The sequence below is a fragment of the Halichoerus grypus genome, chromosome 2 (genome assembly GCF_964656455.1).
Source record: "Halichoerus grypus chromosome 2, mHalGry1.hap1.1, whole genome shotgun sequence".
NCBI classification, from domain to species: domain Eukaryota; kingdom Metazoa; phylum Chordata; class Mammalia; order Carnivora; family Phocidae; genus Halichoerus; species Halichoerus grypus.
Genome location: NC_135713.1, coordinates 89,775,161 through 89,787,498, shown reverse-complemented (window position 1 = coordinate 89,787,498; position 12,338 = coordinate 89,775,161).

Below are 12,338 nucleotides of genomic sequence, written 5' to 3'. Positions count from 1 at the left end.
GAAAGCACCAAACCAATTTAGTTGTTGGTTTCCCAAACTTCATTCATTCATTCATTCATTCACCTGATGCTGGTTGACATCTCTCTGTGCTAGGTACTTTGATAGGTGCTAGAGATAAACTGTCTTTGCCCTCAGGGAACTCACCATCAAGATGTTAAGTTTGGGGAAATGCTAGGTTAGTTGAGCTAAACCTTCTTGGGTGGGGCTATTGTATGTAGGTGTGTGTGTATATATGTGTGCATTTAGCTGAAGGATTTTCAGATCTTTTAATATTCTTGAGTCTGGAGGTAATAGAATAGTGTATGGAGAGTTCCTTTTACAGATTAGCAATTGGGACCTATTATTTAAATTTAGAGATGCTGTACCTGAAAAGTTATCTAGAGATGGAAGAAAAAATATTATATATGGCTTTGAAAATGTAAATATTGACTGTTTAAACAAAAATTTCTCATATTTTCTGGCTTGTCAGATACCATGTGTAATAATTGTAGCCCATTTGTGCATTACGGAGATATTTGAGGGTATCCATGGGCTCATCTAGTCTCACTGGTTAATAGGGCTTGTACATAGGTATGACCACTGTGATTAACAAAATACAGAACCATTTAAAGTTGTTCTTTCATGTTGCTATTACGTACTTTATCAGTTTCTACCGTTTATAGAATGTCTACCATTTATAGAATGTCTGTGTTCATTTTTTTTTTAATTTTAGAAAAGGATTCTCTGATAAACATTATTACCAAGTCTTACAGGCACATTAAAATGCCCACATACATTTAAATTTTGTATGTAACTATGTTGCTCTGTTGTTTTCTCATTAAACTAGAACCCCAATTTAGGAGTTTTAAAGTTAAGAAAACAATTCTATTTATAGTAACATTAAAAAGAATAAAATACTTAGGAATTAATTTAGCCAAGGAGGTGAAGGACTTGTATGGTGAAAATTACAAAACATTGGTGAAATAAATTAAAGAAGACATAGAAGACTTAATATTGTTATGATGGTCATGCTACCCAAAGTGACCTATAGATTTAATGCAATTTGTCTCAAAATCTCAATGACATTTTTTGCAGAAATAGAAAAATCTCAAGGGACCTAGAATAGCCAAAAAATCCTGCAAAAGAAGAACAAAGCTGGAGGACTCATACTTCCTGATTTCAAAGCTTGCCACAAAGCTACAGGTTATCAAAACAGAGTGCTACTGACATAAGGATAGACATTTCACTCTGTGAGGTGCATGGAATAGTCAAAACCATAGAGACAGAAGGTAAAATGGTGGTTGCCAGGGACTGGGGGGACATGAGGGGCATGAGGAGTTAGTGTTTAATGGGCATTGAATTTCAGTTTTGCAACATAAAAACAGCTCTAGAGATGGGTGGTGCTGATGGTTGCACAACCATCTTGAGTGTACTAAATATCACTGAACTCTACACTTAAAAATGGTTATTCAAAACAGTATGCTTTATGTTATGTGATTTTGCCACAATCCAAAGTTGGGGAAAACAATAAAAATGATTTTCCAGTAATTATGGTAGAACATTGACTTTATCGTTTTAAAGACTTCAGCCTATGCCACTTAAGTTTTCTGTTCTTTCTCACCCTTTACTCTTTACCATTGTTTTTTGTTTTGCCTCACTCCAGGGCCTCTGGCACCAAAAAAGTTAATGTTTGAAGCTCTTGAAAAGTAGGCCTTTTATACGTAGTGAGGGTATTTCACTTCCGCAGTCCCATCCCCAGTCTATACCTGCATTGGAGGGATTTATTACAAATGCACATCTTGTAGTCAGGACCTCTCTTTGCCTCAGGACACTCACCACCTGTGAGAGGCTCCCCCAGAGATTGCCCAACCTCCTGGGACCCACTTCTCTTCTCCTGAAGATTTGTCACTTTCCACCCCCACCACCTCACTGTGTACATGTCAGCGGTTTCACCTAGAGTCTAGAATAGTTTTCTCATCTAAATTGGCTTTCATCTGAAAGAAAGCAAAGATGGAAGGATAACATGAGGGGACTGGATCCTAAACTGTGCACTAATTAGAACACTCACATCCAGAAGCCTATGACCTCTCCTCTCTGTGACTTCCCATAAAATTTTAGCCAGTGGCTCAGGTCACAGAGTCTCAGGGGCTGTCCTTCCTCTTGGGATGTTGGAGGGCTGCATTTAGCTCACACTAACTCCCCAAAGCCAGGAAATACTCTTTTAACAGATGAAGCGCTCTGTTGACACCAGAAAAGATGCAAAGCATAACGTGGTATGTGTTCGTCAGCTCCCAGAGCAAGGGAAGCAAAGCAAGTGGGCTCTTTACAAACCCTATTTAGTGAGAGTTGCTTGATAAACCACAGGAGAGGTAAAATAGGATAAGTGAAAATTCCTTAGACGTATCTCTTGCAGTTCAGCTGATGTGTAATTGTGTTTCTGAGCTACCCAAACCAACAACCATCTTCATTTATTAAGCTCTTACAACTGATTGGGTGCAGAGCTGAGAAACTCCACACTGCACTGTCTTCTCTGATCCAAATGTGCCAATAGTATAAAATCAACTAACTGGCCAGTTATATGTATCCAGGATATAATCAACTAACTGGCCAGGATATATCCCTTTTGCTTCTCTTCTTCCCAGATAAATAGGTGAGAAATTGCATTTTCTTAAGCTCAACCTACTTTATAATGAAGATTCAACATGCAAATGTAACACAATATATATAATAGACTATTTGACGTCCATTGTAAACTGAAAGATTAGAAAGCATGAGATATGACTGCAGTTTCATTTAATGATCACATCTTTCTTGGTTTACTTGGTGAATCAGACTGTTCACATCATTCGAATGAAGGCATGCAAGAGTTACAGTTGTGACCAAGGTAAAATAAAAAGGCCTAGATCTATCCTCTTCCCAGAAATAGCTGGAATATTGGACAAAATGTATTAAACAGTGGTTTGCAAGTAACTGGAAGTCAGGCAAGAAAATAGAAGAGATACCAAGAGGAAATAAACAAGGTGAGCCCCACCACTGTCTCACTTTACTTCCAAGAGAGTTTCCAGGCCATGGTGTCATGTGTCCAAGCCACCGAGGAACTGAAACTCTCAGTCACTGCTGGTGGTCATATAAAGGGCTCAGTGACTTTGGACAACAAGTTAGAAGTTTCTTTAAAAAGTTAAACAGAAACATGCCGTGAGATCCAGCCGTTCCAGTCCTAGTTATTTACACAATAGAATGAAAGCATATGTCCTTAGATTTGTGTGTGTGACTCTTCATAGCATCTTTATTTGCAATGGCTAAAAAACTGGAAACAAACCAAATGTCCATCAAGAGATGAATGAATAAACACACTGGTAAAATACATACAATAGTATACTACCCAACAATAAAGAGGAATGATCTGTTGATACTTACAAGAGCATGGGTAAATCTCAAAGAAAGAAGCCAGACTACATAGAATACATACTCATTCCACTTATATGAAATTCTAGAAGACATATATTAATCTATAGTGACAAAGAATATCAGCGGTTGGCTAGGAGTGAGGGCAGAGGTGGAGGAAGGGCAGGATTACATAGGGACACAATGAATATTTTGGAGATGATAAATATGTTCATTGTTTTACTGTGGTGATAGTGTCACAGGTGTATACATATGTCAAAAGTTGTCAAAAATATTGTACACTTTTAATATATGAAGTTTATTGTATGCCATTGGAAAAGTATGTTTTAAATGTTTAAAATTGTAGTAAAAGATACATAACAGAAAATTTACCATTTTGATCATTTTTTAACCGTACAGTTCAGTGACATTAAGTACATTCACGTTGTCTGGTGCAGCCATCACCAGAACTTTCTTCATCTTGCAACCCTGAACACATTAATATGTTTGTCGCTCATATCTCAGTAAAGCTACTGGAGGAGGGGGAGGGGAAGTGGAGCAGAAGGAGAAGCCACCACAAAGTGAGGTTGTTTTTTTTTTCAGCTTTTTAAAAAGCAAATAGATTATGAGATGCTAGCCTGATAATTTGTCATTTATAAAAGCTGATCCCATGATGCTGGGCCTTGGGCAAAGCCTCCTGTGTACATCAGATCCTTCATTCCTCACAAGAACCCTATGAGGTATAAATAGTGTACAATCCCTGTTTTACACGTGAGTAGACTGAGGACTTTTTTTTTTTTTTTTTTGAGGAGAGGGTCGAATGAAGTTACTTTTCCAAGTTTATTTGACGAGTAAAATGGCGAAGGCACGTTTCAAGCGCCAGCAGTCTCTTACTCTTTCAACTTTCATATGTCCATGAATAATTTTTCAGGGACAACAAAATAGGTGCACTGATGATTTTACTTCATTCGGAGGACTGAGAAGGAAACAAAAGTTTCCTGAAGTATCTGAAATCTGAAATTCCTGAAAAATCTGAAATGGAAAACAGATGTGTTCTTTCTCATCATTCATTTTTCACCAAATAATTTTTTAGGATACCTAGGTGTTAAGCACTGCTCCAGAAATTTGGGATACAAGTACAAAGAAAACAAAACAAAACAAAACATGGCCCTTGCTTTTGAAGTCTCACATAGTCCATGAATTGTAACAATACTGTGATACATGTAATAATGAAAGGGCATGCAATTTACAGTAGATATTCTGAAAGGCAGGAGGAGCAGGTGTGGGGTATAAGCAGGAGAATCACCTCAGAAAAACTTGAACTACTATACATTTAATCCAGGTCTTGAAATTTTGGTCAGTTTTTTCTAGATAAAGGTGGGAGACAGGAAAGAAGCTTATAAGCTATAGAAATGACATATATGAAGGCAAGAGGATGTTATAAAAGAGCAGATGTTTTCAAAGGTAGAAGCCACAGGGAAATTAACTCTTTAAGTTGATTTGTTATAAGGAAGATCATCAGTATTTGAGTTGGAAATTTCTGGAATGTGCAAAGTGTTCATTAGGAGTTCGTTAGGCTATTGTAATTGCTAGAAATAATTAAAACTGAAACACATTGTGCTTTGTGGCCAAGAGGTAATAAAAATAGATGAACTTGAGGAGGTTTGCTGTGATATACACTTCAGGTCACAACGTGTGACCTAGGATTGCTAAGTACATGGTATCTCTAAGTGGTATATCAGTAAGATGAAAATACTTTGTGTCTGGTCTAAACTTTTCCTGGTAAGCTAAACTTTACATGGCTACAAGACTGCCTCAAAGCTATTTTAACAAATGAACTGATGTTTATAAAACATCCTGTACAAACTTTACACTTTCATTTAAATGTCAAAAAACTCTTTTTCTAAATCCCAATTTCTCTTTATAATAAGAAAATGGAGCACTTGAAACACTGAAACGTTTAATGCTCATTTTCCCCTTACGGAGTCCTATTCTTATGAAATCACTGTCTTACTTTTGTTGGAAAATTTTAAGTCTGTAATTTTTAGTACCATTTAAACAGAGATTTCTTAGTTATTTTCTTAAATGATTCCTGTTTTTATTTTTATAGATTATTGACCCAATTTATAAACATTACATTAACTTTGGAGAGACCTCCAAAGACAGTTTTTTTTTTTTTTAAGGCCAGAATTTCCTGAAGATTTTGAGGTTTTAGTTCGTGTTTATTATGACTACCTCAGAGACTGATAGGGGTCTGAGAGCATGGGTAATGTATTACAAAAAGTCCTACTGAGCTTATTTCAAGAACATTTCTATCTGTGAGGGCTAATATCCAAGGCTGATGCTATCACGTTGTTACTTTGAAGCATGGTAGAAAAAAAAAAAATGTAAAAGGAAGCATTTAATTGAATAAAAGCAATGAAACAAAACACCAATTGATTTTTCTGTGTTCTTGCGTAAAACGGAAAGAGGTCGAAGACAAATTATCAAAATAAAAATAATATGTCCCCAGAACTGAGTTTATCAGAATGTCCGGGATGGTAAGGATTTACAGAGCGCTTAACTACGTCTGAGGCCATTCACATATGATAACTAGTTTTGCCACACACTTCCCCTCCTCTTTTTATTTATTTTTTTATTTTTTATTCTTTCTTTAAAGAGGGTGGGAGCAGGGCAGTCCTTGTTCTGTTCAGCTTCAGTTTAGTAAAGAAGAAGAAAATAGTAATAATAAGTGGGCCCCTGTCTAAACAGTAACAACTTCCTGAAAAGTTACAATATTCTTTGGAAATTCAGTTGCAGCCTAACATGGGAATATATAACTATATAGAGACTAGACTGTATGCGGTACATGGAAGTAGCCGTCGTGGGATTAGATAGATTTTGGCTGCTTGAGGTAGTGGCCTTCCCCTCTGAACTTCACATTTCTCTTCTGTACAACTAGAATAATATCATCTACTTTTCAAGATTATCATGAAGATATGCTTGGCCTACATTAGGTGCTCAACAATTGGTGGCTATTATAACTATTATTTTTACTATTGTCATTATTATTTTTATTATTATCATAATCGTATTTGGAGAATGAATAAGAGAAATTTAGAGTTCATCTGAGACTGCAGTATCTTTTGGACGAACGCTACCCTGGGAACAAAATATTTTGGTTTCCATAACAGGGAAATAGTATGATGATTAGACTTGTCAACCAAAATAGAAGTTAGAAATCAATGCTAGCCATGTGCATTTACTTTAACCAAAGACAACATTCTTTTTAAAACCTAATGGTGGTTGTCCCATTCAATTTAAAAACTACTATTGGCTGGGCGCCTGGGTGGCTCAGTCAGTGAAGCATCGGACTCTTGGTTTTGGCTCAGGTCATGATTTTGGGGTCATGAGATAGAGCCTCATGTAGTCTGCTTGGGATTTTCTTTCTCCCTCTGCCTCTGCCCCTCCCCCGCTTATGCTCTCCCTCTCTCTCCCTTTCTAAAATAAATAAAATCTTTAAAAAAAATTTTTTAAATAAAAAAAAGAAATAAAAACTACTATTGGCTGCAAACTTTTTGAATGTAACTTTACCCAGCATTTTAGGTTAAAATTGTTTTAAAATCATTATTTCAAAATGGTTAACAGTACTGCCCCATGCCAACCACCAGCAGCCAGATGAGCCCAGCATCGCCAGGGGCCTTCACCTCAGGCCACAAGTCTGCCTGCTTTCCTTCTGACTCTCAGCGAGAACTGGAGACCGTCTCTCAGACTTGCAAACACAAAGCTAATTTTCAAGCAATACGAGAGTAGTTGAAAGCACTCATTACAACTTGGGGTATAGTAGATAAAATAATGTTTTGTTTATAGTAATACAGCACTAGGTATGGGTAAGAAAACTTCTGCTTTAGTAAAAATTGCTTGCTTTTAAGACTATTCCATTTCCTATGGAACATACTTGCACAAAAGGGGGCAAGAAGTGACTTTTCAAGGAAGCGGAAAACTTTTGTGAATATTAAACTATAAATCCCTATAAACTAAAAAGGTGTTTGTAGAAGAGTATCTCTTAGGACTGTGGAGGCAAAATTTAATTTTGCAATTGCTAGTACTAGGCATGTGTGTTTTAGAACAACTGACAGATAATTGCAGAACGTTTTTATAAGTCTTTTAAATATAAAATGTTGACACTTTTTCTGAAAGCTGCAGAGCTGATATGATATATCCTACTGATAAAAATGATACTTTGTGGCTGTTTTCTTATTACAAATTAATTATTTCAATCATCACTTAACTATAGTTCCCAATTAAAGTGCAATTTTAAGTGCAGAAAATCAAATTGGACCGTTCAAATAAATGAATCCCCAAATATCAAATGTTTTAAATAAACTAAATTTGAATCCTGTATCTAATCTTTCTTTCATTAAAAAAGTCTCTAGTCATTTATGTCAAAACTGGACCTCCGAAATGGAGTTACTGTGTACCTATTTCCATCCTTAAACCACACATTTGGTTCACAAATCAAGTAATTATGTGTACAAAGGGATCTTGGGAAGTGCAATCACTTCCCTGGCACATGTAAGTAAAATATGGATGCTCAATTTCCATCTTAATGCATGCAAATGACAGACCCACACATACAGGCATTATAACTGGCCCTGTGCATAGCCTGTCACTTTGGCTATTGAATTTAAAAAGATATCCTGTTCCTCCGAGCATGTTGAACAACATTGAGCAGGAGAATTGTCTCCAATTCTATTTTTGTTTAAATTTTTTACTTTCATTTCTAAATAAATAAATATTGAATTCTGATACTTAATGTATTTTTATCATTTGCCTAAGAACGTTGATATATTACTGTATTTCATTTTATAGTGAAACTGGCATATTATCCTTTTTGGTTCTATAATCCTTGTAGGGCTTTGGATCTAGGATTTACTAAAGGTATGGCGTAACCTCCTTGAGACTTTCTGTCCTCATCTGAGAAATGGGACTGTATTCCTGGCTGCCATGTACAGGACAGAGGCTGCACACTGTACGGTGGGAAAGATGCTTGCACAACTGCACACAGCAGCTCACCCCTATCAGTTACAATATAGGTTTAATCTTTCTAGCAGAGGCTCAAAATTAGAGTGACTTGATAAGCTGCAAGTTTATTTCTCTCTCATGGAACAATCTGATTAATTTAATGTAAGCACATCAACACTACTATGGCAAATTCACAGTGCCAGGGACCCAGGCTCCTTCTCTCTTGCCCTTCTGCCATCCGTAGGCTGTTGTCCTTATACACATGATCCAAGAAAGCGAACTGGGACATCAGCATTTTAGGCAGCAGGATGAAGGAAGAAGGGAAGAGGAATCGTGTTGCCATCCTTGAATGACATATCCTAGAAGTTGCTCACGTCATTTCCTCTCCTGTCCTATTAACCAGAATTCAATCATGTGGTCCTTCCTGGCTGCAAGAGAATCTGGGAAATGTTGCCATTTTCCCGGTAGTGGTGATCCAAGCATGCTATGAAAGAGGTGTGACCGACTGAGCAGACAATTAGTTGGGGGGAGTATGTTGATTTTATTTCCTTATTTTCTGTATTCTTGATGTGCTGGCATTTGGAGCCTTGATCATGGAGAGACTACCCCTCCTAGAGCTAGCTAATTCCTAGAGATGGTAAATAATTCTCCTGGGAATATGCCTTCCATATACAAACTAACCAATCTGTAGCCCACACCCCCAACCAGCCCCTTTATCAAACACACACCAAGCCAACACCTACCCTAGATCTCCCCAGGGCCAGGTACTAGACCACTAGGGACCATCTCTCTAGCCCAGAGCCTGCCAAAACTATTCAAACTATCCAATCCTGAAGTTACTCAGTGTACCTACCCTGTCTCACCCATTACTTTCCACACACTAAATAAAATAAATTAAAATAAAATAAAATAAACTAAGAACTAGTAATAAAGGCTCTGGGCCATGCTCTGCTTTCACCCCTCGTCTGACTCCTGACCATTCCTGGTCCTTCTCCATGTGACCCTGTGTGGCATGCAGTGCATCTATTTCTAGAGATCTATGTGTGCAAACTTCTTCCTTCATGACAATCATTTCCATGTTCGATGTCTTACCAAATCTAATAAAAACAAATTCTGGGTACATTTTCAACTTGGGGAACAACTAGATGCCTCTGCCAGAAGGCCTGTTATTATCTTCCACATACACTACGCAGGGATTGTTCAAGGATTAAGTGACTAGTGAATACTAACTTTGTAACTTTGTAAATACTAACATTCTGTACAAATATAAAGGCAGATATGCAATCCAAGTGTAAAAAAATCTTTAATAGGAAAATTTTAAATTTTTAACATTGTGTCATGCAGTTGAAATTAACAACTTTCACCTCAAACTTTTATTCTGATTTAGTAAACACTGTAGAAGGAATGGCCAGGATTGGAAATGTGAAAGATGAAATCTCATCCCAGTGGTTGGTGGTGAAGGGGAAAGTAGAAACTGGATCCCCCAAGTTTTAGAAACTTTCCAGAGTCTTCTTGTCTTTATTTTGGTTGATGATGATGATGGAAATTTTTACCCTGAATTACTGAAATTTTACTTGGTTTTCCTTTTTTTACACCTTTAACTTTTATCATTGAGCACATGAGTGAGAAGGGTGGAAAGATAGACTCTTCCAATTTGTTGCCTTTAACTGTTCACACGGAAAAAAGAGGGTTTTTTGTTTGTTTGTTTGCTTGTTTGTTTTTATCCAAACTATTTGTCAACTGTTGGACTTCAAATGCCACACTTATTACAAGGAAAAATCTCCCAGCAAAAGCTATAACAAAAATATAATACAGTTAATTCGTATGACAGACTGGTTGTGTGGTTGACAAACTTATGGCATAAAAGAATGACTCAGTGTACTTGTTTATATTACACATTCCTGGGTTTCACTCATAGAAATTCTAATTTAGTAAGGCTGGGGAAGGGCTCAGGCATCTACATTTTATGAGCATCACAAGTAAGATTTTTAAAGATACATTTACATTTCTTTGATAACACCTTTGAGATATAATTTGCATACCATACAATTCACATTTAAAGTGTACAATTAAATGCCTTTTATTATATTTACAGAGTTATGCATCTACCAGCACTAACATAGTCCAGAGCATTTTTATTACCACAAAAAGAGACACCACACACATTAACAGTCAACCCCATTTCCCCATACTGTTCAGCCCTAGGTAGCCCTATTAATCTACCTTCTGTCTCTGTAGAGTGGAATCATACAATATGTGGTTTTCTGTGTCTGGCTTTTTTCCCCTTAACATAATGTTTTCAAGGTCCATCGATTTGTAGCATGTCTCAGTACTTCACTCTTTTTTATTGCTGAATAATATTCCCTTGTGCAGATATACCATATTTTATTTATTCATTCATCAGTTTATAGACATATAGGTTGTTCCCACTCTTGGAACAGTGCTACTATGAACGTTTATAAGCAAATTTTTATGTTGACATATGTTTTATTTTCTCTCAGATATATACCTAGGAGTGGAATCGCTAGGGCAAATGAGTAACCTTTGGAGAAACTCCCAGACCACTTTCCAAAGTAACAGTACCATCTTACACTCCTACCAACAGTGTACAGGCTTCTAAATTCTGCATATTCTCAACAACACTTGTTATTATCTGACATTTTGATTCTAGCCATCTTAGTGGCTGTGAAGTAGAATCTCATGGCTTTGAATTGTGTTTTCCAGGTGGCTAATGATACTGAGCATCTTTCATGTGTTTACTGGTTATTTGTTTATCTTCTTTGGAGAAGTCCATTCATGTACTTTGATCATTTTAAAAAATTAGGTTGTCTTTTTATTATTGAGCTGTAAAAGTTCCTCATCTCTTCTAGATAAAAGTTCCTTCTCAGATCTATGATTTGCAAAAATTGTGTCCTATTTTGTGCGCTGTCTTTTCACTTTCTTGATGGTGTGCTTTGACACCGTGGAAGTTTTTAATCGTGATGAAGTCCCATTTTTAAATTTTTTCTTCTATTGCTTGTGACTTTGGTGTCAGAACTATAAAATACAGATTATTTTCTACAGTGGCACAAGATACACACTGAAAAATACTGATCTAGTTGTAGATGGTCCTTGACTTGAACCAGTTCATTCATTTGGAGCCTGTTCTTGTGGATTTACGGAGAGCTGTCCTCTGGAGGAAGATTAGCCGAAGCCATGCCCCAGTAACAAGACACTGCCTTCCATTTATTCGTTCATCTAGTGGCTATCCCCAAGTTTGCAGGCATTGTGAAAATTAGAAAGAGGTGCCAGCTTGTGGGAAAATAGCGTCCCTTGGTAAAAGTCTCGGTAGGGTGTGTCAGAGGTGGAAGAAATTTTGCCCCTTGCTCCTGTCGATTATAGACGTTTGCTGGGTCAATGGCTTGACTGGCAGAGCTTGGATGCTGTTTCAGCCCCTGCTCATTTGCTTGGCTGGACACTTGTGTAGTGCAAAGATTGCACAGCCGTACATGGTGGCCCTGGCCAATTTATCAGGTGCTTTATTTTCTTGTCAAATCTTGTTAACTCTGTTGTGTAGGTATTGTTATCACTGTTTTGCCAGTGAGGAAACTCAGGTGGGTCGGTTGGCTTGTTCAAATTCATGAAACTAGTAAGTAGCCAAACTAAGATTTGTGCTCCCCTCCTATGACTTCAATTCTAAAAGGCTTTCCACTCTGCCACTGTTTCGTATTCTGTTTGTCACTCAGGTTTTAAGACCTTAAAGCTTATTAAATTCCTCCATCTGAAACCAGATCAGGAACTGCCAGACGTGTCGGGAACCTATTTACCTTGCTGGAGTCTGTACTCAGATTACTACTTCCTTCCCGTTGCTTCCCTGTATCAAACCCCTGGCCTTCTAATTTAGGACTTTCCGAGGCTTGGCAGTGTTTCTCTTCCCTTATTGCTGAACCATAGCCAGATCTCTTCTCCCTTCATGGAGTTGCCAAAATGCT